The 26,636-nt window shown below is 40.0% G+C and overlaps 1 protein-coding gene and 1 non-coding gene across 2 annotated transcripts in view; one reads left to right on the top strand and one right to left on the bottom strand.

The window, feature by feature from the left end:
- Positions 1-5,546: 5,546 nt before the first annotated feature.
- On the bottom strand, positions 5,547-5,653 carry LOC129400395 (U6 spliceosomal RNA). The gene has a single exon (XR_008627638.1). It is a non-coding gene; the product is annotated as a U6 spliceosomal RNA (small nuclear RNA).
- Positions 5,654-17,105: 11,452 nt separating this feature from the next.
- The window catches only part of LOC101554850 (melanoma antigen preferentially expressed in tumors-like), a 46,906-nt gene continuing 37,375 nt past the window's right edge, over positions 17,106-26,636 (top strand). Inside the window, exons 1-2 of the mRNA XM_004611697.2 lie at positions 17,106-17,185; positions 17,278-17,379. The gene's annotated coding sequence lies outside the window, so the exon portion shown is untranslated. The remainder of the gene's footprint in view (positions 17,186-17,277; positions 17,380-26,636) is intronic.

Here is a 26,636-nt window from a genome sequence, read left to right as displayed (position 1 = left end):
AAAGCATCAGTCTTACTACTGAACCACTTCTCTGACACATTACTAACAATTTTTTAAATTTAATTTTTTTAAAAAGTTATCGATGCTAAACCTCTTTATCATCTATATTCTTTCCCTTTGTTATCATATACTTAAAATATACTTAAAAGGCATCTTAATGTTAATAGTAAATATTATTTTAGGAAACTTCAGTTTTAGGCTCACAAGAAAATCAGCAAGATAGTATACCAAATTCTCCTCTTCCCTCACACATTCACAGCCTGTCCACTATCAATTAACAAAGTAATTTGTTATAACTGAGGAACCTAGCTGGCAGAGCAAAGTAACCAAAAAATAAGAGCTTACATTAATATTTATTCTTGGTGCTGTACTTTTATGATTTTGAACTCTTGCATTATGTGCCCACCTATTATTATAGTATCATAAGGTTAGCTTCACTACCATTATAATCTTCTGTACTCTCTATATAGATCCTTTTCCTTTTTATTTAATCCATTATAACTACTAATATTTTTACTGTGCCAACAGCTTTGTCTTTTCCAGAAAGACTTATAGTTATAATTACATTATTTTGCCTCTTCAAGTTGGCGTTTTTTTACTTAGCAAAAGAATTCAAGTTTTCTCCATGTATTTGTATGGATTATTTTTTTTCTTTTTTAGCTCTGATAAGGGTCCAACATCCATCATCTGTAAGTACCAATGTTTATACTTTCTTGTGCTGAGATATCTTGGTTGTAATTATCATTCAACTGTTGGTAATTATTAATAAAGCGGCTATAATTCCACGTGAACAGCTTTATGTGGACACAAGTTTTTACCTCTTTTGATTTATATGCCAAGGAGCACACTTACTAGATCATATTGTAAGAGTATGCATAGTTTTATAAGAAACTGCCAAACTGTCTTACAAACTGGTTGTTTGTCTCTTTCTCTCTCTGTTTGTCTCACTCTCTCTCTTTTGGATTTTGGGCCACACCCGGCAACACTCATGGCTCAGGAATTACTCGTGGCAGTGCTCGGGGGGAAAATATGGGATGCCAGGGATAAAATATGGGTTGGCTGCTTGCAAGGCAAGGGTCTTCCCACCGTACTATTGTTCCGGACCCAGTTGTTCCATTTCTGCACTGTTCTTTTTTTAATTCAATTTAATTTTTTAAATTTTATTGAATCACTGTGAGATATTTACAAGCTTTCATGTTTGGGTTACAATCTCACAATGATCAAACATCCATCCCTCCACCAGTGCACATTCCCTACCACCGATATCCCCGGTTTAGCGCCCCCCTCGCCGTCCCACCCTCCCCCTGCCTCCATGGCAGACAATATTCCCCATACTCTCTCTCTACTTTTGGGCATTAGGGCTTGAATGAGAATGACAACATTTCGAGTACCCAGTGTTTTGGAAACAGGTCATTCTAATAAGGATATAGGATTTAGTGGAATATAATTGGTTTAAATGTATTTTCCTGATGATATTGACTGATTATATTGTTTTTAATTAAATTCCTGATTAAATTGTTTTCATATGTTCATTATCTATATTATATTTTGTGAGTTATCATGTTTATCTTGGTAGATTATTTCCTATCTAGAGTCAGCCTCTGGTCACAGAATTCAGAAACTTGCTTTGGCTATCTGCAGAACAGAATCAGTGATTCCAAGTGGCAAAGGAGCCAGGTGTCTGTTCTCTATTTGAGTCCCCCACTCAGCAAGATATTGCTGCCATTAGTCCATTCTCTAATCCTGCATGGTCAGTCTGAAAAACTAGTAGAACATCCAACCTGTGAGCATAGCCTCTGGTCCCACTCAACTAGGGAGCCTGGCTAGAGGTCTGGGAAACGATGGAGCTAGGTCCATCTGGACACATCTAGACAACAACCTTGTCTATCTGTGGAAGATAGCCTCTGTGCCTCCAGGGGAGATGGTCAAAAACAATCCCAGAAAATCTTTTTGTCCATACCATACCCTATCCAGGCAGAGAGGCAAAACAGCATCCCCATCAAACAGTTGGCCACAGTCTCCAATGCCACCCAATCACAAAGCCCAAACAGAGGCCCTATGCAACCAAAGGCCTTTTGAACCCTTTTTGGGCAGAAAGCCAGGCAACCCTAACTGACCACAGAGCATAGCCTATGGACCCCCTAAGGAGCGTGAGTAACAATCTTTGGCAGGCTCAGAGTACAGATTAAAATCTTACACTGAACAGGAGTCAAACTAGCAGGTCTGCTTAACTGTGTACATCTTGCAACTATACTCAACTGTTGAGTTCATGTAGCAATACCGTTCCTTATGATGTACATCCTATAACACTATCCAACTGGTGAGCCCTCCTTATAGCCTTACCCAGGTAGGAAATAGCAAAAAAATCTCTGTCTAAAGAAAGAATATAGATTGCAACACCACTAAACTGGGAAGATGAGACAGCAACCACACCTAAGAGCAAAGCATAACTTAGAGCTTCTCTTTACTGAAGACTAAAGCTGACTTACACTCAAGACTAGGGAGAATGGAAGGTGACCTCACCCAGCAGTGGAACACAACCAGTAACTTGACCAATTGTAGAGCCCAACTTATAGCCCTAACCAACTGAATGACAAACACTGTCGGTCTTCCTGATTATAGAATGAAGCCTGAGTCATAATCTAGCTATGAATTCCAAACTCTAGTTTGCCTCACTGCTAGAACAGATGTCTGCCCATGCCCAGCCAGGGAGCTCAGCTATTGGCCACCACTCAACCAAACTCATAGGCTTCACTCAAGTAGTGACCCCAACAGCAAATCTTGACTACCTATAGACAGTAGAGATGCTATACTCAGAACTCAGAATACGACTGACTGATGAACAAGTAACCCTGCTAAAGCAAATCCTGAGGCAGAAACTAATGGTAGGATAAAAGAATCAAAAAGAATCAGGTAAATGTCATAATACCAAGGGAAACTAAAAATCTTCTAATTAAATGGGTACACTGCTGGTGAATATGGTGCTGGAAGATATACAAATGAAGTCATCATTTACAGTAATGTAAATCACAGTACCTTGATAACAATTAGATCTTTTTCTCTGATAAATGATCCTAGATATTAGCAGGTCCATGTCAAATTTCCTGAATCTCTGCTTGCTGCTCTATCCTTTCAGGCAAAACTCATTTCTGGCCTGATTGGTCTCTGCTCTGATCTGCTTCATTCCTCCTGCATCCCAGCAGCCAGAGCAACCAACCTCTGCCATATAAACAGGTTCACACCACAGTTACTGAAATGCATGACTGAGCTCCTCAACAAATTTGGAAGGATAGCTCAGAATTATACTTCCTGTTACTGGTGAATACAGGCAGAAAGGGTAAAGAGCAACTAGCATCCAAATCCTTCATTCTTAGAAAATTTTACATGTTACCTATTTCAAGTAAATGCTTAAATGTATTAGTACAGAATTATTCTGCTTGGTAAGGTTGGTTGTTGATCTCTCTTTTAAAGTCTTTACTCCAACAGCTGTATTCTCCAACTCTAGGATTTCCATATGTTTTTATTTAATAATTTTATTTTTAGAGGGAGGAAGATTTCCCAAAAGGCACTCTGGAGGCCTGGGGGTTGATTCTCTGGGTTGATGAAATTAACTGAAGAGACTAACCATGCATGTGAATATAACATACGTAATATAGCTATTTCAGATAACCCATATACTTATTAAATAAAGCGAGCAAAACTTTTTGTTTCTTACATTTCAGATTATTTACCTCAGAAATTTATGAGCAAGGGCGGGAACAATAGTACAGTGGGTAGCGAACTTGCTTTGCACAGCTGATCCAGGTTCAATCCCTAGCACAGATCTGCCAGGAGCAATCCCTGAACAAAGAGCAAGGAGTAATCCCTTAGCACCACTGGGTGTGGTCCATAAAATAAATAAAAAGGTATGGGCAAATAACTGCATATATAATACTTCTGGATTAAGGTCAGTTTATTTAATGAATAACATGAAGTACATTTCTATTTTTACACATCATAAAACAAAGTTTCTTTTAGATAAATGAATTTATCTTTCTCACTCCAATCTTACAAAGGTATTTAATCTTCCTGGAATATGTTCACTTATATTGGTATCTGACTCTGTCTTTCCAAATAACTAGGTAATTACTCCAATAACATTAATCAACTGTTCATAAATGACACACAGCAGACTTGAGATTGCTAGCCTTAGCTTAAAATGTAGGACCCTGACTGTATTATGGAAGCCTGATTTTAAGAAGGGTTCCCTTCTTCCAAGAATTGATAAAATAGGCTCATTATGGCTAAATTCTTTGTGAAAGCAATAAGGTTCATGCTAAATACCCTCATTCCTTCTGAGAATCTTGAATTTTAGTACATGCTTTGAAGAGTATATCTGCATGAAGAGTTTTCTGCTATCCCCTAAATCTTGGGTACTATTAATAAGCCTTGGTAAACAACATCTAACAAATGTCATAATTTGTCGTTGAAAGTATTGGTAGTATCCTATGTGATTCAGTTAGAAGAAGAGTCTTGGAAGTTTTCAATTGGTTTCTTCTGGATTTTTCTATATATACTTCTTTCCATCACAGTCTTTCTGTCCTTTTATAATAGAGTATAGCTCTATTATACAACTAGTCCTACTAGGGAACCACTGAACATGTACAATTTTTGAATTTCCTTGAATGACTGAATATTTAATTTATCCATGAATGTACACTTTCATTCTAAAGTGTATGCACACATACTGCATATACGTGTATACTTTTTAGGATGAAAGTTTAGATATGTATAGATGTGTGTATATATATTCTCTATTTAGATTACATTTATCTTTTCCTGAGTCAATTTTACTGTCCTTTTTTGTTGTTGTTCTTTTTGGGTCATACCCAGCAATGCTCAGGGCTTACTCCTGGCTCTGCACTCAGCAATTACTCCAGGAAGTACTTGGGGACCATATGGGATGCCGAAGATTGAACCCGGATTGGCCGCGTGCAAGGCAAATGCCCTCCCTGCTCTACTATGGCTCCAGCCCCAGTTTTACTCTGTCTTAATAACTTTGCAAGTCAAATTTTTTTCAGTTTCTAGTGGGAAAAATACTTTCCAAATGTCAAAATTATTTTTCTTTCAAAATTCTCTGGGTATAATTGCCTGGTCTAATGTCAAGAAACTCCCCATTGTTTCCTTCTAATAGTTTTATGGTTTCAGGTTTTGCATCTTTATTTTGAGTTGATTTTTATAAATGATGTGAGATATAGGCTCAATTTTATTCTGCATGTTAATATCTAGACTTCTCAAAACCATTTCAGTCCTTTCACCACTGCTTATCATTGCGGTTTAGTGCAGTTTTGAAGACCAATTTACTATAGATGCATATATTTCTAAACATCTAAGCACACTATTCTTTTTTTTTTGCTTTTTGGGCCACAACCGGTGATGCATAGGGTTTACCCCAGGCTCTGTGCTCAGGAATTACTCCTGGCAGTGCTCAGGGGACCATATGGGATGCTGGGAATTGAACCCAGGTCGGCCATGTGCAAGGCAAACGCCCTACCCGCTGTGCTATCAAAAATATGGAACGCTTCACGAATTTGCGTGTCATCCTTGCGCAGGGGCCATGCTAATCTTCTCTGTATTGTTCTAATTTTAGTATATGTGCTGCCAAAGCGAGCACACCATGCCTAAATTTTTTTTTACTTCTTGCTCAAAACTGCTTTGGATATTTGACATCTTTTTTGATTGATTCCTGAGTACAGTGCCAGGAGTTCCCCCTGTGTACCACTTGGTGTGCCCCGAAACAAAAACACAAAATCAAAAATTAGTTTTATATAGCACTACCTATTTAATGGTGTTTTAGCCATGTATCTAATAATATTCAATAATTCTATTCTAGCTTAAATAATGTCCTATTAATGTTTTATAACATGTAAACTAAGGAACCATGCTCTAAATATATTACAACTGTGCTAAAGAATGTTTTAAATCCAAATGCAATAAAAATCTAGGTTAAAGAAGTCACTAACTTTGGGCTGGAGCGATAGCACAGCGGGTAGGGCATTTGCCTTGCACGCGGCCGACCCGGGTTCAATTCCCAGCATCCCATATGGTCCCCCAGCACTGCCAGGAGTAATTCCTGAGTGCAGAGCCAGGAGTAACCCCTGTGCACTGCTGGGTGTGACCCGAAAAGCAAAAAAAAAAAAGAAGTCACTAACTTTGTTGAGAAAGATGAAGCATTTTAATGACGATTAAAATAATTAAACTGTGATGAGAAAATTAGAGTTCCTTGATAGCAATGTATAGGTAAAAATTTCAAACTGGTCTTCTACTTTGAATATTCAGTGAGGTAAAGTACAAATGAAATTCAGCTGCCTAGGAAATTTTCATATGGAAATAATATTCTACAATGAAAATAAGGGGAGAGGTTTAACACCTCTTTGAACTATAAATTTTTGAAAAATGATATTTTGTATTGTTAAAATTGTTCCGGAGCGATAGCACAGTGGGTAGGGCGTTCGCCCTGCACGCAGTCAACCCAGGTTTGATTCCTCCATCCCTCTCAGAGAGCCAGCAAGCTACCAAGAGTATCCCACCCACACAGCAGAGCCTGACAAGCTACCCATGGCGTATTCGATATGCCAAAAAAACAGTAACAAGTCTCACAATGGCGACTTTACTGGTGCCCACTTGAGCAAATAGATGAGCAAATAGGAGGACAGTGCTAAAGTGCAGTGCTACTGTCTTACATATATGGAAATCCAAAGCAAGTTATTTAAACATTAAGAACCTGTAAACTAAGAATCTCTAAAAGGCAAATGAGAAAAAGTAAAAGTATTCAATTCACAAGAAATAAAATTTATGCTAGTAAGATAACAGACATGTTAAAAACTGCATACACTAAGCTCACCATACATTTCTAAAATAAACAATCTGGCATACTGTTCTATCAAACGAAGGGACTTGAGATTCTTTGCTTGACTCTTGTAAGGTAGTCAGGTAGTAAGGTATGGTCATTGAAGCAGCACTGGATACTTAGTATAATACTACACATAAATAAATGAAGGAAGAATCTTAAATTTAGTTAATAGGGTGTGAACTCTCTAAAGGGCTTCACAATCAAATAGGAAAGTTATCATTGGAGTGAAGGTATAAAATCATTAGGTAAGGAATTAGTACAAAAGGTGAGCATTCATGGAGTTAAACAATGGGATCTGGAGTATCACCAAGAAGAGAGTGTGTATGGTCAAGATAATCTCTAAGAAGAAGACAGGTCTTTGATAGAGATGACTGAACAGGAGAGGAGAAAATCAAGTTAGTGAGAAAGCTGACTCCTCCAAGTGTAAGGAACTATGTGAAAGAACTGTAACATGGATTGTGACTGTGAAATTAGCCTATTTTCATCTGGAAAATGTTAATATACATGTTGCTCTAAAAGTCATTACTTAAAAAGGTTTGAGAGACAAGTTTTAAGTATCTTCATGATAGGCATTTTTGTTATATGCCTTGTAAGTTGACTCTAGCGCAAATTAAAGACAGTAATGAAAAAGATGCTAGTAAACTGCAAGTGGATAGGTATGTATTTCATGGAGATGAGCTCTCACCAAAAAGAGTTAATATAAATAATGGAGCGAGCAAGGATAGGTAATTCTTAATTTTAAAACACTGGTTAAGAAACAAGGAAACAAGGAAGGGGTCTCTACAGGTCAACTTGTGAGATAACCCCATATGGCACTTTTGTTTCTGGTTCCCATTAAGACCATCCTCTGCATTCCAGGACTAAAGAGCAAGGGAGAGCCTCAGGACAGCCTCAGATGATGCAGTTATCCTTAAATGCCCATGTGGGATGGAGATTTTGAATGCACGATGCAACTAAGACCCTTTCAGAAATTCACATCCAAGGCAGATCCTGGGAATGCTGCTGAGATCCAGAGATCCTTTTTGATGCTGAAAAGCTTCACAGTACCCCAATTTTAAATTTAACATTAAAGTCCCAAGAATAGAGGTTCCCTATTCCTGAGTTTGTGTCCCACTCCCCCTTCCTAGAGTTGAAAGGATGCATTCTTCTCTTGCATCTTCAAAGAAAAGGAGGCGTGGAGTAAAAGCAAATCTTGCCAATGCCCTACAAAGGCCCCCATTTTTCAGCAGATTCTGTCACTCCAACATCTAAGACAGAAAAATGAGAGCCCACTAAGTGCAACCAAGATTATAGTACAGCTCAGATTCCTTCCTTATCCCCGTGTTTCCAGAACAAGTGTCAGAGGTATACATGAAGTACAGTGTTCACAAATTGTGACTTCACCTTTACCTCTTTTCAGGCACTCCTGACGCCTACTCTTGTCTCCAAGTGTTCACTTACCCCACTCACACATAGAAACTGACTTAAATAGCACTGTTAGGAGCCTGAGTGGGAACAGAGGATTATCAGATGGAAGGAGGAGGGCAGAGGGTCCCAGCACTTCTTGCAATTACATCTTATGTTATCTACCAACTCACACAGATACCATTTCCTGAGCCTCACAACAATCCATCCCCTCTGAAAGCAACCTCTGTTCCTCTCCATAATGGCCTATCACCTCATGTAGGATGACTTGCCTTCTGAACAGGAGAGAAAGAGTGCTCTGCTAAGGAGATCTAGACTGTTTCTGTTACCAACAAAGGCTGTAATCCTGTTCATTCAAGAGATTAGCACTTAGGTGAGTACGGCATGGAGTGGCACCACCACCTTCATAGGAGATCACAGGGCCATCAATCAGTATGTTCTTCCTGTACCTTTGTCATGCTATACACCACCACTGGTAATCTATTGCAATTAACCATCAGTATCATGTGACTATGCAGCCTCCAGCATAGACAGATGACTGCAGACTAGGAATTGGGCTTGTTTCTGTGGGACCTGAAGTTCCAGATAGTGGTGGCAATACAGAAGTGAAAGGAAGACCGAATTTAGATCCAAACTTTCAGCCTCAAGCCTGGGCCTTGCTCCACAGGATGGACTATAGGGCTGGTATAAAACCTCTCTGTTTGAAGATTTCTTTTTAAAAAACATTCAGTTAAATATTAGAGTGACATTAAATATGCACAGGATGTGTTGAAAAACACTGACAATACAATCATAGGAACTTCTGCATCAGTAGGTTGATACTTTTTAACAAAAATTTAAGTCTGCAAAACTGACACTTGGTTCTACTTCATAAAATTTGCATACTAAATTCTGGTAATAAAGAAGCATTTTATACTCTGACACAAACAAAAATTAATAGAATCACTGTCCTTTTCCTTAAAATAAAACACTGTGTACATTTCCCCTTAATCTGAACCATGTCCCCACTCAATAACCAGTTTTATTATTTCTGATCCTGTCTGAAAGTATTAAAATTACGCTCTTTGTGTATACAAACACCATGTGGAATGAACACCGGAACAGGAAATTTCAGTTTATTCCCTTCAAGTAATTAGGAGTTTTTTTTAAAGGGTTGGTTCACACCCAGCGGTGCTCAGGGCTTACTTCTGGATTCACGGATCTGTACTCAGGGATCACTCCTGGTAGGCTCAGGTAACTGTATGGAATGTCAGGAATCAAACCCATGCCAGCAACATGCAAGGCAAGCACCCTACCAGCTGTATGATTGCTCCAGGCCAAATAATTAGTATTTGTGAAGTCAGTTCTTCTGAAACTCCGGTCTCATGTATATTTCTCTTTTGACATGTTTTATATTATTGCATAATTTTCCAAAATAAAATAATCATTTATATAAATCCAGTTCACTGAAACACATTTTTATAATGGGATTATCTCCTCCATGTATAACACCAATGCTTCCTATTCACTAAATATAAACATTTCTAAATTTAGGAAATTTAAAAAAACCTATATATCATTACTTTTAGCAACTATTTGGTATTATTACCTAATAGATTATTACCTAATTGCCACCAACATAAAAAAAATGTACCTGACTCGTAACATTGTGAGCTTTCCTATCTTATTTTTTTTCTAATCTGTAGGCAGCATGAAGAAACACCCAAACTTTGACTGCAACATCTCAGCTCATCAAAACTCTTATCCTTTATAACCCTTCCTGTACTCCTCACAGCCACTCTAGGCAGACTGGATACCGCACTCCCATAGGATCACCTTTTCTACTACCGTACTTTTTTCTTTTTTCACAAAATTCATTTATATTTTCTACAATCCATGTTCATTTTTTGCTCTGAAGCATGCCTTGAAGCATGCCCACGACAACTAATGTATTTAAATGTCTGAAAATAAGCTTTTTACATGTAACACACTACTCATATCTTAATCATCTATATTTATGTCAGCCTTGTATCTATAAAGTTCAATGAGAAGGGTAATTTCTCCCAACTTTAACACAGAACTTTATTGGAAACACAAACCTAGATCCAAATAGACATAATTACACAAGAATCATAAAGGTAATAGTCATAAACGTAGCTTACTTATGATGGTTCTACTTACTATATGCTTAGATACCAAACGCCACAATTGAGATAAAAAGACAAATATCAAGAGATGTTCATTCAGTAAGATGGTAGTAGCGCCTTTTAGATATATTTGGCATTATATTTAAACATTTCTAGAACAATTTGAACACTTTTGTCTCTCCTACTAAAGGAGGCATAAATCTGACATTGTTTCAACTGACATTATTTTCAGACAAAGTAAATAGCATTTTCAGAATATGTAATCTTGTTTCAGCTTTACCCATGGGAACTAAAGAGGAAAACCCAGATACATACATATATATACACACATACATATGTACATATATGTATATATCTGCACAGCAGAGCCTGGCAAGCTACCCATGGCGTACTCGATATGCCAAAAGCAGTAACAACGATGGCCTTCATTTCCCTGATCCTGAAAGAGGCCCCAATATGCCATCGGGCTACACTAGCATGCAACAGGGATGAATGGAGACGTTACTGGCGCCCACTTGAGCAAATCGATGAACAACGGGATGACCGTGATACATTGATATATATATCTACCAAATACACACACACATACATATATTTGGCAACAGTTTTATATAGTCAGTAATTGTAGTGAGATGTCTAATAGTATGTCTGACTAATGTTTAAATTGGGGTGATGTAGAGGTTTGTGAATAATTTTCTCCCAAAAGCTCTGTTCTAAACTGTGAGGTAGGATAATTGAGCAAGGTTTCAATAAACAACACCTAAATTCCAAGTAAATTGTAAGCAAACTGAAAATATTTCTTACCCATTGCAATTTTCTATATTTCATGAATAAAATAACTTTGTACTCTATCCATTAATAGGTGTTTTCAAATTTCCCCAAACCAAATAAATTTACATTTATGCAGCTGTAAGACCAACACTCAGGTTCTTCACTCTCCCTAGGGGCACATGCTCTCAAATTTCCCTGACTAGTAATATGAATTATACTCAGATGAACTCAGGGAAAAGTTGATCAGGTGGAAAGATTTTTAGTCGTCTCTTTCTATGCTCAGTTCTATGTGCCTGAGTTTCCCACTCCAAATATTCTCAAATATCTCAGAGAATAAAGAAATTGTTTCTTTTAAAAACATGTAAGGGGCTGGAGTGATAGCACAGCGGGTAGGGCGTTTGCCTTGCACTCGGCCGACCCGGGTTCGATTCCCAGCATCCCATATGGTCCCCTGAGCACCGCCAGGGGTAATTCCTGAGTGCAGAGCCAGGAGTGACCCCTTGTGCATCGCTGGGTGTGACCCAAAAAGCCAAAAAAATATGTAAGAACTTAGGAATGGGAAGCCAATCCTACTCCATAGAATGGTCTTTAACTGAACAGTATCCTCTAGTTCTGAGAACTGTGTGAAACATCAGGCTCCCGCTCAACTGAATAAATTCACTTACATGTGATCATGAATGTTAGGCAAGGAATCGATTCAAAATGGGCCACATCTCCTGCCTAGAACCAGGAACCCACAATGCTCTCACCTTTTTCAGCTATTTTGGACTCAGTTCCATTTCCATTCCTATTACTGATTTTATATTTAACTGAAACTAGAACCCAACAACTGTTACTTTCACTACTTTTACGGTCTGTACTCACAGGTTTCCACAGTTCTACTATTCAGACCAGCAAAAGAATCCAACAATCATCTTGTTTTTGGTTTTGGGGCCACACTTGACTGTTCTCAGCGATCACAGACTCCTGGCTCTGTGCTCAGGGATCACTCCTGGCAGGGCTCAGGAGACCATATGGAATGCCGGGGATTGAATCTGGGTCAGCTTCTTGAGAGGCAAACACCCTACCCACGGTACTGTCTCCAGAACTCAACACTCATTTCTTTATCACTCTCTGGCTGAGATGCAAAGCATTACAAATCTCTATCTTTATAGCCCAGAACCGATATCCATAAATGGTCTTCAGTACTTAATATGGCCTCTTCTATTATATAAGGCCTAAACTCTATACTATCTCTTTTTCAGCCCAGAACCAGAACCCAAGAAGTTTGCTCCTCGGCTGCTAGCTTCTCTTCTTCAGCCTCAGGTGCTGTAATTGAAGCCTGTCTTATTTCCTAGCGAGGCATCAAGAAGCAACAACGTCCTCCTCTACTTGGTGCCTAGAATCTTCTCTACCTGAAGCATATATAATGGTTTCAGCCCCTTTCCAGAACCACACGTGATTAGATAACTCCTCAGTCAATGCCTTGCTTTCTACAATCCCATTATTTACAGTGCTTTCTTCTGAAGCCTATAACCTGGGCCCTTAAACTGATCTCTTGCCTTTTTTGTTTTGAGAACAAACTCGTTGGTTCTCAGGGCCTACTCCTGACTCTGTGCTCAGAGATCACTCTTGGTGGACCACATGTGGTGCCATGGATTGAAAATGGGTTAGTGGCAGGCAAGGCATGTGCTCTACCCATTGTACTATGCTCTGGTCCCTGAGCTCTTGCTGTATTTTCTGGATCAGAACCACAAATCAATAATGTCCTGTTCCTCCCTCTGGTATAGCTTTATAGATGCCTACACTGGAAGGATACATACAGAGAACTTCTGCCCAGAAGCAAGAAAAAATATTAGTCTTTTCAGCCTTTACCTTAAATTTGCACCTGATACCAGCCTCAGACTTCATACTGACCTTTTCTATGTTCTCAAACATGAGATAATACAATAAAATGTTCCATTTTCATGCTATACTTCTGTGACTTAAGCTACCACATGAGCTTCTATAGCAGCACAGAGTGATAACACACTAATGGGCTTTTATTCAGCCCCTGGCATGGTGTTACAGCTGACTTGAGTGCCAGAATCCATCTGGGACTGGTTTACAACCTGAAACCAGGACCAAAATATTGCCACTTTTTCAGCTCTTGGCCTGATTTCGTCTCTACTCTCATTCTCACTACTTAATTCTTTTTTATTTGGTCCAGAAACAGGGACCAAGGAGGTCTCTTTCTTCAGACCTTTACTTTGACTCACAGTTGGCCTCAGCTCTAGTTCCCACAGTGACCCCAAGGCAGAACACAGAAATAGTGTTTTCATAAGTCTGTGTGTTGGTTTCTTCCCACCACAGAAGCAGGAACCTCCAATGACCTTTTTTTCATCAGTTGCCAGCACAGATTAACTGATGGCCTCAGTCCCAGTTAACATAACAGTTTCTTACTGAGTTTTAAACATGGAAATGTCAATAAACTTCCTCAGTCCTTGGCTTGGATTTACTGTTAATATCAGTCCCGACAATAGTCTCTTCCTTTCTATTATTCTGCCCCAGGCTTCTGTTTTGGAGTTAGGCCTTGGTAGGTATTAACTTTTTCTCCAAGATTTAACTGAATCTTTTTTAATATACCTATACACATAGGCATACAATTGATGGAAGTTTCTTTCTTAACCTTGTATCTGATTCTGACACTGACGCCCTTTTTGGTCCTGGGCTAGTACCTGTACTTAATCTTTCATCCCAGAATCAGGATTTTATACTATCTTCACATTCAGAAACAATATAACACTGATATTTTTTCTTAGACCTACACCTGAACTTTCTGGCCCCAAACCAGGACGACTTAATAGATTCATCCCCAGAACTAGGAATTATATACAACATAGAGGTCCTGAAAGGTTTTGGCCCAAGAAATGACTGGGAGTTCTTTCGTTATATGCCTGCACCAGGTAATGACTTTTACTATGTTCCTGGAATAAAACCTTTCATTGACCTCTTAACTCTCTTAACTGAAGAACCCGAAAGGCATCCATCTGCCTATCTGAAATATTAATGGTAAGAAGATTATTGTTTGTACAAAGGTCTCACTGGTTTCAGTCTTAGGATGTGCCACGCCGACTATCATGGCCTTAGATCTGGGTCTTGCCCCACCATAGTTCATAGCTTCAGACTAGACCACAGGACTTAGTTTTCATCCTTATCTCCAGTATAGACTTGGACTTAATTTGGAGTTTTTCCCAAGATATTATATGGTTATAGAGATAAACCTTGGGTCTTAATACTATTAATCAGGGCTTCATTCTCTCTCTCAGCTCACATTCTCTCGCCAGCTTTCCTGCAGGCATGCCCTTGCCTCCAGGCTCAATCTGCACTCCAGTCATAAAAAGAGTTAGAGAAGATAATCCTACATAAGTCTAATTCTCCATCAAAGGTATTTAAGCATTAATTTTTAAACAATGTAAGACCTTTGGTGAATCAGGCAAGAAGGAAATACAAGTTAGAGCTCATTTCCAGACCAAAAATGAATGGGGCTCATCCCAAAAAAGCAAGCTCAGTGAATATAGACAGAAAACCCAAAAGTAATAGCAAAAAAAACCTCAGGGACAATGGATTGGTTTTCAGGTAAATGCAGACCTGTAGATGATTGTAGTCAGCAGCAATTCTAGCAGCACCAAAGTTGTCACTGAAGTAGAACTAGGGAGATAAGATGACATGGGCCTTTGAGTGTCTCCCAATTGTTGGTTTCATGCAGGGGCTCACACAGCTAGACTGAACCTTGAGCATAAGGTAAGAAAGCCTGTCTACCAAAAAATCTCTCATCTCATTTGGAGTCAACCTTTAATCACAGAAATGACAAATTGTTTTGCCTGCTATAAACAATTGTGAGGGTTAAAACAAGTATGGTGATGATGGGAGAGGATGAAGACTCCCATATTAAAAATGTCTAGTCACTCTTGCACCTGTTTTTGTCTCCACTAAATCTCTTTCACACCAACCCTAAAATCTACTCATTTTTCATACCAACCTGCACTGATGTGGAACAATTCTCCCCTCCTTTCCTTAATTCCAACAGTGTTAAGTTATACAGCAGATTGCAGTTTGTCCTATAAACAACACAAAAAAGAATAGAGCTTGACAATAGCAGATACACAGGCGACAACCTGATCCCTTGGCAAATATATCTCTTACCATTTATAGTTCCTATTTATTCAACATTTCCTGTCTCCTAGATCCTGTTTTCAGGTTGCTCTGTCACATTCACAACCCAACCCCCACCTATCCCAATATTTCTAGAACCTCCTGTAGGACACTGACAGGTGAAGTTGAGGAAGTGAATAAACATGAGAAATATCATAAGAAAGGTGAAACAAGCCCTGAATTCACTTGGGAGACACCCGCCATACTCTTAGTTCGGAGTTATACCATGCATTGCCTTTCATCAAACCAACCTCCAGAGATTTGAGTCTGTCTATTCTTCCTTTCCTTCTTTGCAGAAGTGACCAGCCTTAAAGCAGGCCTATGGGAAAAAAGAGATGACAGAGTAAAACAGCCAGGAAAGAATCTCATTTTGGTTCGGCCCTCTGTTTCAGGACAACGGACAAGAATGTCTGCTCTTGACATCACTCTTCCCATCACCCCTTTCTTCAAATTTCCTGATTCACCACTAGGTGTACCACTTCCCTCTGCCCGGCGCCGCATAAACTGGGGGAAGGGCACGGGCACGGCATTCCAGAAAACAGGCTGTGCGGTGGTCCTTGCGAGTATCACTTCAACTGCACCCTCATGCACAAGGCTCATCTTTTCATGCACCTGCTTTTGGGTGGCAGCTACCGAGGGAGGGCACACACATGGTATAAAACCGCTAGAGTGCTGGACATCTAGAAGGCTCGACATGGAGCAGGCCTGAGCAGCCGCCAAGGGCTCTGCAGTCTTCCACGACAGATACCCCGCAAGACCCACGCACACACAGCGGCAGCACTCCCGGGCCCCCACCCGGCCCAGAGACCCCCTCCCTGTAAGCACACACCTCCGCAGACGCCGCTCACGTTCTTGCTCCTCCTTTGGCTCAAGCCTCTCCACTTACAGAAGCAACCTGCTGCGCGCCGCAAACGCCCGCCTACCGCACAGAGAGCAGACTCTAGCGTCCAGAGGGGCCTGTGGGAAGGGAGCGCGGAGGCCCCGCAACGCCCGTGCCAGAGCGCGGGCTGCGGAGCCAGGGTCCCCCGCCCAGGGGCCCGCGGAGGCCGCTGCGCTCCGCCAAGGCCCCCGCGCCGGCCTCCCCCGCGGCCTCCGCGCGCAGACAGCACCGAGGGCGGGGCGCGCCCGCACCGCTGCCCAGGAGGCCGCCCGCACGGCCCGCTCCCGGGGGATCGGGGGGCGCCCCCGGCCGGCCCGAGCCCCCCTGGGCCCGGCCCGCGCCCCCCGCCCGCCTCCTCGCCGCCAGGGGCCCGCCGCCGCGCCCCTCGCCCCGGGCCCCGGCCCGCGCCCCGCCGCCCCCCGCCCCTCCCCCCCGGGCCGGCCCCCCGAGGGCCGCGGGCGGCTGTCAGCCAGCGCCGGCGGGAGCCCACCCGCCCTCGACGCCCCTACCTGCCTCGGCGGGCCCCAGGCCCCGGCCTGCGCCCGCGTCCCCGCGCGCCCCGCTCCGCCGACCGCCGGCGCTGCCCGCTCGCCGTGTGGCCCGGACCGCAGAGGCGCGCCGCCCCCGACTCTCGCGCACCGCGGCTGCAGCACACTGGGCAGGGGCTGCGCACACTGCGACACCGGCAGCTGGCGGCGAGGCCGTCCGGAAGGGGGCGGAGGGATACTGCGTGCAAGGGCTCGCGCCCCCTCCCAGCCCCGTCGTAGTTCCGACCCAGAGGAGGCGGGGCCGCGGCGAGCCCCGGCCCAGAGGCGGGATAAGCCGTGATTGCCTCAGTAGACTGGCCCCCAATATCTACGTGGCGACCACCCCTGGCTTTCCTGGCACTTCAACATGTGGGATTGGCCTGTGATAGGCGTCGGGGCCCCCGATCAGCAGGTTGGGAGGAGCGGATGGATATCCGAGCGCCCCTCTGTATGTGTGAACCCCCAGACTATTTCTTCTCTGACCATCTTCCCCTCCCCAATCAGGATCGCCATATTTCCTTGAGGCTGATGGGAGAAGTGGGTATCAGCACACCAAGCTGGGAAGAGAGAGGAGATTTGAGACAAGATTATCCTGGAGGTTCTGGGGTGAGCTTCCCACGTTCTTTCATTGCTTCATGTGGCCACCCAGGAAAGGAAGGTGGGAATGGGCACCAGTGGGGGTGTCAGCCCTGCCCCCCTCTGAAGGAAGGCTGATCTCTGCCTCTAAGCCCAGGAAAAAAAAAACGCTGGCAATACCAAGATTTATGTTTTGTACACAATGAATTGTGCCTCTGTCTGTCTATTTCTCTCTCCTGTGCTTTCATACTTTCCATGTACGTCTGTCTAGTTTCACCAGTCATTTCTTTGTAGAAGGCCGCATCATGCACCCACTTCCTCAAGCAAACACCTGGAGGTTCTGGAATCCTTTGGCTCTGTCACCTATACAGTCTCTCACTAGTCTTGAACCCCCCTTTCTGTGTGTGCTAAACGCAGGCAAGCAGAGCAATTCTCGCTGAGAACAACCTTGTTGAGTACAAACCTGTTGGCTTTGCAGTCCATCTTAAGATCTATTTTAATGGTTCCTCGCTGTGGTATGCTGAATAAAGATTCCCCCCTAAGACGTCCGTATCCCCTTTCACAGAACCTATATATGTGTGTATATATATGATGCTATGTGGCAGATGACAATTAATTTCGTTGATACAGTCGAGATTGGTAATCAGTTGAAGGTTGTAATAGGATCACACTGGATCGTCTTGGTCCATTGCAATCGCAAGGGTGCTTTAAATGTGGAAGAGGAGGCCCAAGAATCAGTATCCTCGTGAAGTAGCATGAGAAAGACTTGACAGTCCAGTTTTTTTTTGTTGTTTGTTTGTTTCGGAGTCACATCGGCGATATTCAGGGGTTACTACTGGCTGTATGCTCGGGAATTACTTCTGGCAGTGCTTGGGGATATCAAGGATCAAACCGTGGTCGGCCGCGTTTGAGGCAAGCATCCTACTCGCTGTACTATATCTAAACCCTAACAGTCCAGTTTTGAAGATGGAAATCAGAGGTTTGTGAAAGTAGGAAGTCCCGAGAAGCAGGAAATGACAAAGAAACAGATTTTCCTTAGAATCCTTGGAAGAATAAAGTCCTGCCATCATCTTCCTTTTGGACCTATGAGATCCTTTGCATTTTTACAGCCTCCAGGATTGCAAGACAACATGATTTCTCTATTTGAAACCACTAAATTTGTGGTAATTTGTTACAGCAGCAGTACCTTCCAAAGACACCATCCTGATTAATCCCCCCAGATACCTTTGCTGGGTTTTAGGCGCTTGGAGGAACAATTTGGCAGGTTCATCTCTCACCACTTTAACACCCTCTTGAACAACTGACATTATGTTTTCTATAAAGTTTTACAATGGATTGGTACATTCGGAAGTAATTTTTATTTCTTGAAAATCAATGATGTTTTTCTGGATGAAAACAGAACTTTATTCTTATGACAAATCTTCATATCAGAATTTTTGTTATTATTAGATATTTGCTACCACTGTATATTTAGATGATAGGAAAAATACTGTAGATTATATACTGCTACTGGAGATAACAGATATTAAATCTTAGAGGAAAGTCTCTTTTATTTTCTGATATTTAAATGGTTTAGCTGAATTGTGGATTCTTTTTCCTTTGTTCCACAACCATCTCTCATTGTTGAATGTTAGTGTTTGCCTTTTCTGGCTTGTTTGAGTTATATTTACTATATTTAATATATTTTAACATATACAATGATACATATTTTACTTACTAGCATAATGCAGTATAAGCAAAATAAATTTCTGTTCTTAGTGGTGTATACATTCACTTGTGGTTTCTGTTTTACTCAATTTTCTACACCAAAATTTTACAATCACATCATCGCAAGGTTCTCTGGTAATTTTCAGGGTTCTGGGACATTGATTCAAACAGCTTAACTGACACAGGGATGGATATTCCAAATTCTGTCAATTTTACTGTGAGACTTTGAAATATCTGTGTATGATTTGTTGTCCGTTCATTTACAGAAGAGTCACTGTTGCTGATAAATACTTATTGAACTGAGAAAAGTGCTACTAAGTTCTTTATTTGTCGACACTTTTCATGCATAATCAGATAGTGTTTATATCATGTTTAAGTCTTAAAACTATTACCAGGCTAAAAAAGTCAATGCACCAAAAATTGCTATATTTGTTTTTGGGGAATGGGGGCATTTGGGCCACACTCCGTGATGCTCAGGGATTACTCCTGGTGGTGCTCGGGGACCATCTGGGACGCTGGGGATCTGCATTCAGGGATCACTCCTAGCAGTGTTCGGGGGACCATATGGGATGCTGTGGATTGAACCAGGGTCAACCATATGCAAGGTAAATGTCCTACCCACCATGCTATCTCTCTGGCCCCTCATGAATTCTTATATGTAAACAAATATATGAAGAGAAATAAATTTTAAGTAACTATCCCCTTTATGGTTGTGTCAAAAAACTCAAGCATCTAGGGATCAATCTAAAAAAAGGAGATAAAATACCTGCTTAGTTAAAGAAAAGAAAGAAATAAAATGTCTAAAAGAAATAGAAGACACAAGGCAATCTAATGGATTAGGAGAATCAGTATCATTGAAATGATACCATCTCACCTCAAGTAGTTTACAGATGCAACAGAATTCCCATTAAAGTTCTCTTGGTACTGTAATTTACATTATTGATTATTAAAAAGAAATATTGTTGAATATTAATTTTAAGCATTCTCTTTTAATTTGATGGAACCTTCACATATTTTGAACAAAATGTGTTTCATTTGGAGGAATAAAACTATTTTGAATATTTCAAACAAAAATATTCTGTAAGGTCATAAAACAAATGCCTGAAAAATTCATATGAAACCATAATACTCCCAGAATAGTCAAAACGATTATTATAAAAAGGAGATAGAAAATATTATGATTCCAGTCTTTTGCCCTTACTACAAAGCTCTAGTAGTCATAACCACATGATACTGAATAAATACATATTCTCAGATTAGTGGAATAGAACTGAAAAGCCCACATGTCAACCCTCAAATGATGGTTAATTTATGACAAAGGTGCTAGCACTATGAAGTGGAGTAAAGAGAGTCTCTACAACAAATATAACTGGGGAAACTGGTTGTGCACATGCAAAAATTACCTAGATCACTAAATAATTAGGGATCTAAATAATTGTGTACAAATGTCCCAAATGTAAATTCAAAATTAAAACCATTTACAGAGGGGCTGGAGAGATAGTACAGTGGGTAGGGCACTTCCCTTGCACAAGGTTGATTCAGGATTCGTGTCCCAGGCTCCCTGAGCACTGACAGGAGTGACCCCTGAGTACAGAGCCAGGAGTAAGACCTGAACAATGCCAGGTGTGATTCCAAAACAAACAGCAACAACAAAAAGATATAAAATATTTGAGATAAACATAGGCGGTATTCTTCAAGATCTTGATCTCAGCGAGGTCTTCAAAAATACAAATTCTTTGACAAAGAAAACAATTGCAGAAACAAACTAATTGGACTATATTAAACTGAAGAGCCTCCATACACAAAAGACATGAGTCCCAAGATAGAAAGTCACACTACTGTCTGGGATAAAATATTTCCACACCACACAACAGACAGAGAATTAATTTCCAAGATATATAAGGCATTCAATGCCCAACAACAACAACAAACCCGTCCATAAATGGGGAGTAAGCAGACATTCCTCAAAGACGACATTCAGCAAAGTACATGAGAAAATTTGTTTATCATTGATCATCAAGTAAATGCAAAGCAAAACATAATGGTATATCACATCACAACAGTGAGAATGAATTACATGAAAAAAATTAGAAACAAAATGCCTGCAGGGATGTGAAAAGAATTCACAGCTGGTGGTATTGTTGCATGGTTAAAACACTTTATAATACCAATTGGAGACTTCTTGAAGCATCATAATTAGAACTTGCATATGACCCAGTGATTCTTCTGGGAAACTACTCCAAGAATACAAAAATATTAATCCAGAAAGACATATCTATAGCTTTGTTTATCACAGCGCTATTTACAATATTTACAAAATATGGAGACAACCCAAGTCCTCAACAACACATGAATGAAGAAATTGTATGTTTACAATGAAATAAATTAAATTTAAGCTATGAGAAATTTAAATTTTTCAGTTTGCTGCAACTTGAATGGAATTGGAGCATGTCAAGTTAATTGAATAATTAAAGTTAGTCAGGAAGTAAATGATACATACCAGATAAGCTAGTTAATATGCAGAACATAAAGATACAAACAAAGGGATTATATAGTTCCAAATACAAATCCTGGAACATGATAAATACAACTGGGACCAAAAGGGTGTGGGAGGGGGAAAAGGAAAAGGTTTGTGAAATAATGATAGAGGGAATTTGAGACACTGGTAGAGGGATTGGTGTAGCAGTTCCACAGCAGTAAAGCATCGAATTCAATAGTATTGTAATCTGTTATCTTAAAGTAGATCTTTCAATAAAATTTAATAACATTAAGTGAATAAAATAATACAGCAAATGTAAGACTGAAAGAGATGAGTGACCTATGTCAGTCATACTACTAAGTAACATTGTTTGCCTTCTCCTACATTCAGATTCCAGTCTGATCGTAAAAACCATGGTTCCACTCTCCCAATGTCTCCACTGGCACCTGTGCCATACTGACTAGCACCTGAATATAAATTTTTGTAGTGTCGAATTTTAAGATTTGAATGCCTAAACTAAACATTAGAAGTCCATGGGATCCATTCTCTTTTGTGTAGACATAGTGTATGCTGTATTTTCCATCTTTCTTAGTCATATTTATGGTATATGATATGGTTACTAGAAAATGAGAGAATACAAAGAGTTAGAGGCACCAACCTGTGATGTTTCCTCTTTCAGAAAGCCTTCATTAGCCTACAAAACTGTTTGATCCTACTTTTTCCTTAATGCACCTTACATCTTGCACTTAGGATTCTCACCCTCAGATCTTAATAAAGAAAGAGCTCCAATTCACGTCCCCATTCTCTTCCCTCACACCTTACTTTTTCTCTCTCCTCTTTTTCTGAGACCTTGATATGTGACCACCCTAACTGGCATCCTGTGTACTTTTCAAATCATGTAAATTGTAAACCTCATTCCTAAAAATTGCATGATAGTTTCCTGCTTAACTCTCTTCTGTGGTCATAATAAAAATACCATAGAGAAAATATCTCTGGAACTTGGTACCACAGGTATTCCTAAATGAAGACATTATGTGAATTGGTTTAGGACTGAGGGAATAACATCAAAACTGAATAATAACCCAAGCATTAATCCCAGGATATAGAAACAATTGTGTTGATTCATCTTCCCTAAAGTTGCTATAGCTCTGTTCCCAAACTCACCTACCTCTCATATATATGTAATTGAAGCTTTACAGTGTCAGGTCATCTAGTCCCTGTTAGAGATATCGTCTAGCTTTTTTCTCAATCACTATTTTAATGGCCTTTTTTCACATTAAGCTTAACTTGTTTTCTTCTGTCCTCCATGTGTATCTGGCAAACTTTCTGAGATCTCCCTTTTGTCCAATGTTGAGAGAAACCTGTACATTTTTCATATTCATTCATTTCCCTATTCCTGAGTTTAGTCAACTTTACACAGAAAATCAAGCTAACTGATAAGATTGATTCAAAAGATACCTACTTCCAGTAGAGGTTGAAGAGTCTCTTGAAAAGATCTCAGCCTGTCGGTTTAGATAAAGCACTTCTGGAGAAATTGTGGAGTGGCTTGGCCCCAAATATTTTCATGTTACCTTTGACATTGGTTTTCCTTTGAGATAATTTATCCTGAAAGTTAAAATAGTTATATTTTAACTAAAAGGGGAGTACAGCTATTTTAATGTCAGCACTGTAATTAGTATTTCTGGTTTTGCCTGTTTTAACACATTATCAGTCGTGCCTCTAGTATAATAAATGCAGGTCCATAAGATCCCAGAAGAAACTATTTGCAAATAAGCTGTAAAAATTTGATGCACAGATATTATTGATAATGAATAAGCTCTATAAAGGAAAGTTTCTACATGTACACCTGTGTTCACCAACGCACTTAGTACAATAGCGAAGATATAGAATCAACCCAAATGCTCAACTACAAAAGAATGGATCAAGAAGTTGTTATATATACACAATCAAATGCTATGCTCTGTGTATATATAACAACTCATTGATCCATTCAATAATTAGAGCTTCTAAGAAAGGACAAAATTACATAATTTTCTGCAACATGGATGGAACTAGAGGATACATGCTGAATGATGTCAATCAAAAGAAATGGCATAGATAAAGTGTTCTCTCATATGTGAGACTTAAGGATACACAGTAAGGGAGAAACAAAGTGCTAAAGTCAGCAGAAAAGGCCAGTTGGTCTACAGAAATGAGTGTGGGTTTGAGGTTGAAAGGGAGGGCATTGGGACCTTTGTATAGGGAAGTGGGTAGTCTGATGATGAGTGTAGTATTGGAATGACATATCCATGAAGTCACTATTAACAGTATTGTAAGTCATAGTACCTCAATAAGGATATTTAAAACATTTTTTATTAGTGAATCACCATGGGGTACAGTTACAAAATTATGAACTTTCATGTTTGTATTTAGTTTACATCACTCCACCAGTGCCCATTCTCCTCTACCAATGATCCCAGTATCCCTCCCATCACCCCCATCCTAACATCTACCACCCCATCCTGCCTCTGTGGCAGGGCATTCCCTCAATAAGAATATTTTTAAGAAAAAAAGGAAAGTTTATTCGTTCCTAAAATGGTTCAGAGTTCACATAAGTATGCAGATCTGAGATCATTATATTCTGCACCAGAGGGAATGAAAGCATTTGGGGCACTTGAATGTTGGACAGGCTGTGCTGTGACAACTGAATATATAGATGCAGAAAAATAAATTTATCTCGGGAAACCACAAAAGTTTGAAACTTCTTTAACTTGATACCATATAATATAATATTCACCTGGCGTGTTGAGCTGGCACGGGCGAACCCCCCTTCATTTTATAGATATTCTATAAAAGTCCTACAGTTTGGGACCAGAGATATAGTTGGTAAGGTACATGCAGTCAAACTGGTTTTGTCCCCAGCAACTTATATGTCTTATCATCCCTGATAGGAATGATCACTGAATATAGATTCAGTAATGAGCCTTGAGTACATCTTTTTGTGGCCCTAAAACAAAACAAACAAATGGACAAAAGATATCTTACAGCTATCGTTATACATTAGATTAGAAATTAGAAGTTTTACAGTAATTGCAAAAAATGTTAAGGATGTTTCCTTTCATTACTCCTTTCTACACTGTAGCACTGTCTGTTTTCCTGTTGTTCATCGATTTGCTCAAGCGGGCACCAGTAACATCTCCATTGTGAGACTTGTTGTTACTGGTTTTGTCATATCGAATACGCCACAGGTAGCTTACCAGGCTCTTCCATGCGGACTGGATACTCTCAGTAGCTTGCCAGACTCTCCAACAGGGACTAAGAAATAGAACCCGGCCCTACCTGCTGTGCTATCGCTCCAGTCTACCCTCCTTTCTACAATGTACTAGAATTCCCACTTATACATTCGGGTCAGAAAAAATATATAATAGTGATAATTATTGGAAAGAATAAAATTAATGTTTTTGTTTAAAGATAATATGATTCAGTATAGAAAATATAAAATAATAGACAAAAATCTGGAACCGACAGTTATTCTAGCAAAGCTAGAAATAAAGTTAATATACAAAAGTCAGTTGATTTCCTATATAATAGAAATAAACGTGCAAATTTTGAAATTAAAACCATCCTAAGAATATAACTGTACCTCCTAAGTGTAAATCTAACAAATATGTACAATGTCTATATGACGAAAACTATAGAACTCTTATGAAACAGAATAAACAAATGGAGAGCCCATATTCATGATTAGAAAGAATAGTGTCATGATACTAGTTCTTCCCAACATATATATAAATATATTTCTATGTAGATAGATAGATATATTAAGTGCCATCCCAACTAAAACCTCCTCAAGCAGTTTTGTGAATGTAGACATATACAGCTATGAAAAGACAAAAGACTTGCAATGGTTAAGTCAATAATGAGGATAAGAACAGTGAGAGGATTAAAATAACGTTACTTCAAGAATTACTATAAAATTATAGTGATCAAGTTAACGTGATTTTGACAAAATAATACACAGATATATTGGTTAAAAAGAGTGGGGCTGGAGAGATAGCACAGCGGGTAGGGCGTTTGCCTTGCACGCGGCCGACCCGGGTTCAAATCCCAGCATCCCATATGGTCCCCTGAGCACGGCCAGGGGTGATTCCTGAGTGCATAGCCAGGAGTAACCCCTGTGCATCGCCAGGTGTGACCCAAAAAAAGCAAAAAAAAAAAAGAGTATCACTATATCACTGTCATCCTGTTGCTCATCGATTTGTTCGAGCGGGCACCAGTAACGTCTCCATTGCTACTGTTTTTGGCATACCGAATACAACACAGGTAGCTTACCAGGCCCTGCCGTGGGGGCAAGATACTCTTGGTAGCTCGTTGGGCTCTCCAAGAGGGACGGAGGAATCAAACCTGGGTCGCCCACGTGCAAGGCTAAAGCCCTACCCTGTGCTATCGCTCCAGCCTGGTAAAAAAGAGTAGAGTCCAGAAACATGTGAAATAAGTATAGTGCAAATGATCCTTTAAAATGAGGGAAAGAAAAATGTCTTTTCAAATAAATGGTGCTGGAACGGATGAATATCTTTTTGTCGTCTTAATAAATAAATGAATGTCTTCATGGAAAATAACTGAATATACACACAGAAGTTAATTCATTTACAGAAGGACGATTGACCTAAGTATGAAAGGCAAAACTGAAAAACTCTTGGAAGAAAACATGGAACAAAATGCAGATATATTTGAATATAATGATGACTTTAATTTTTTATATCTCTGTAAAGAACTATGATTTACAGTGATTAATAGTTGAATTTTATGCATATAATTTTAACACAAATCCCAGAACTAGTGTCAACTTTCCTCCACCAGTGTTCCCATATTCCATCCCTTCCCCAAACCCTGGTCCCACTCTGCCTCCTGCCAACTTATTACAAAGTTCCAGTGGTTGCAGTTTAGAAACCATGTTTTCAGTGTGTTGATCTTGTGTTTTGGATATATGGCTATACCACTCACCCATATCATCAATATAAATGAATAACTGACCCCTGTTCACACATTACTTCCTGTTATAATTTCCTCTTGATTCTTTTCATTGTCTGTCCTTCTCCTCCCTAAATACTGGGGTCAAAGG

The sequence above is a fragment of the Sorex araneus genome, chromosome X (assembly GCF_027595985.1).
Source record: "Sorex araneus isolate mSorAra2 chromosome X, mSorAra2.pri, whole genome shotgun sequence".
NCBI lineage: Eukaryota > Metazoa > Chordata > Mammalia > Eulipotyphla > Soricidae > Sorex > Sorex araneus.
The sequence above is the reverse complement of the archived record's forward strand: the minus strand, read 5'-3'. Positions and strand labels throughout refer to the sequence as shown.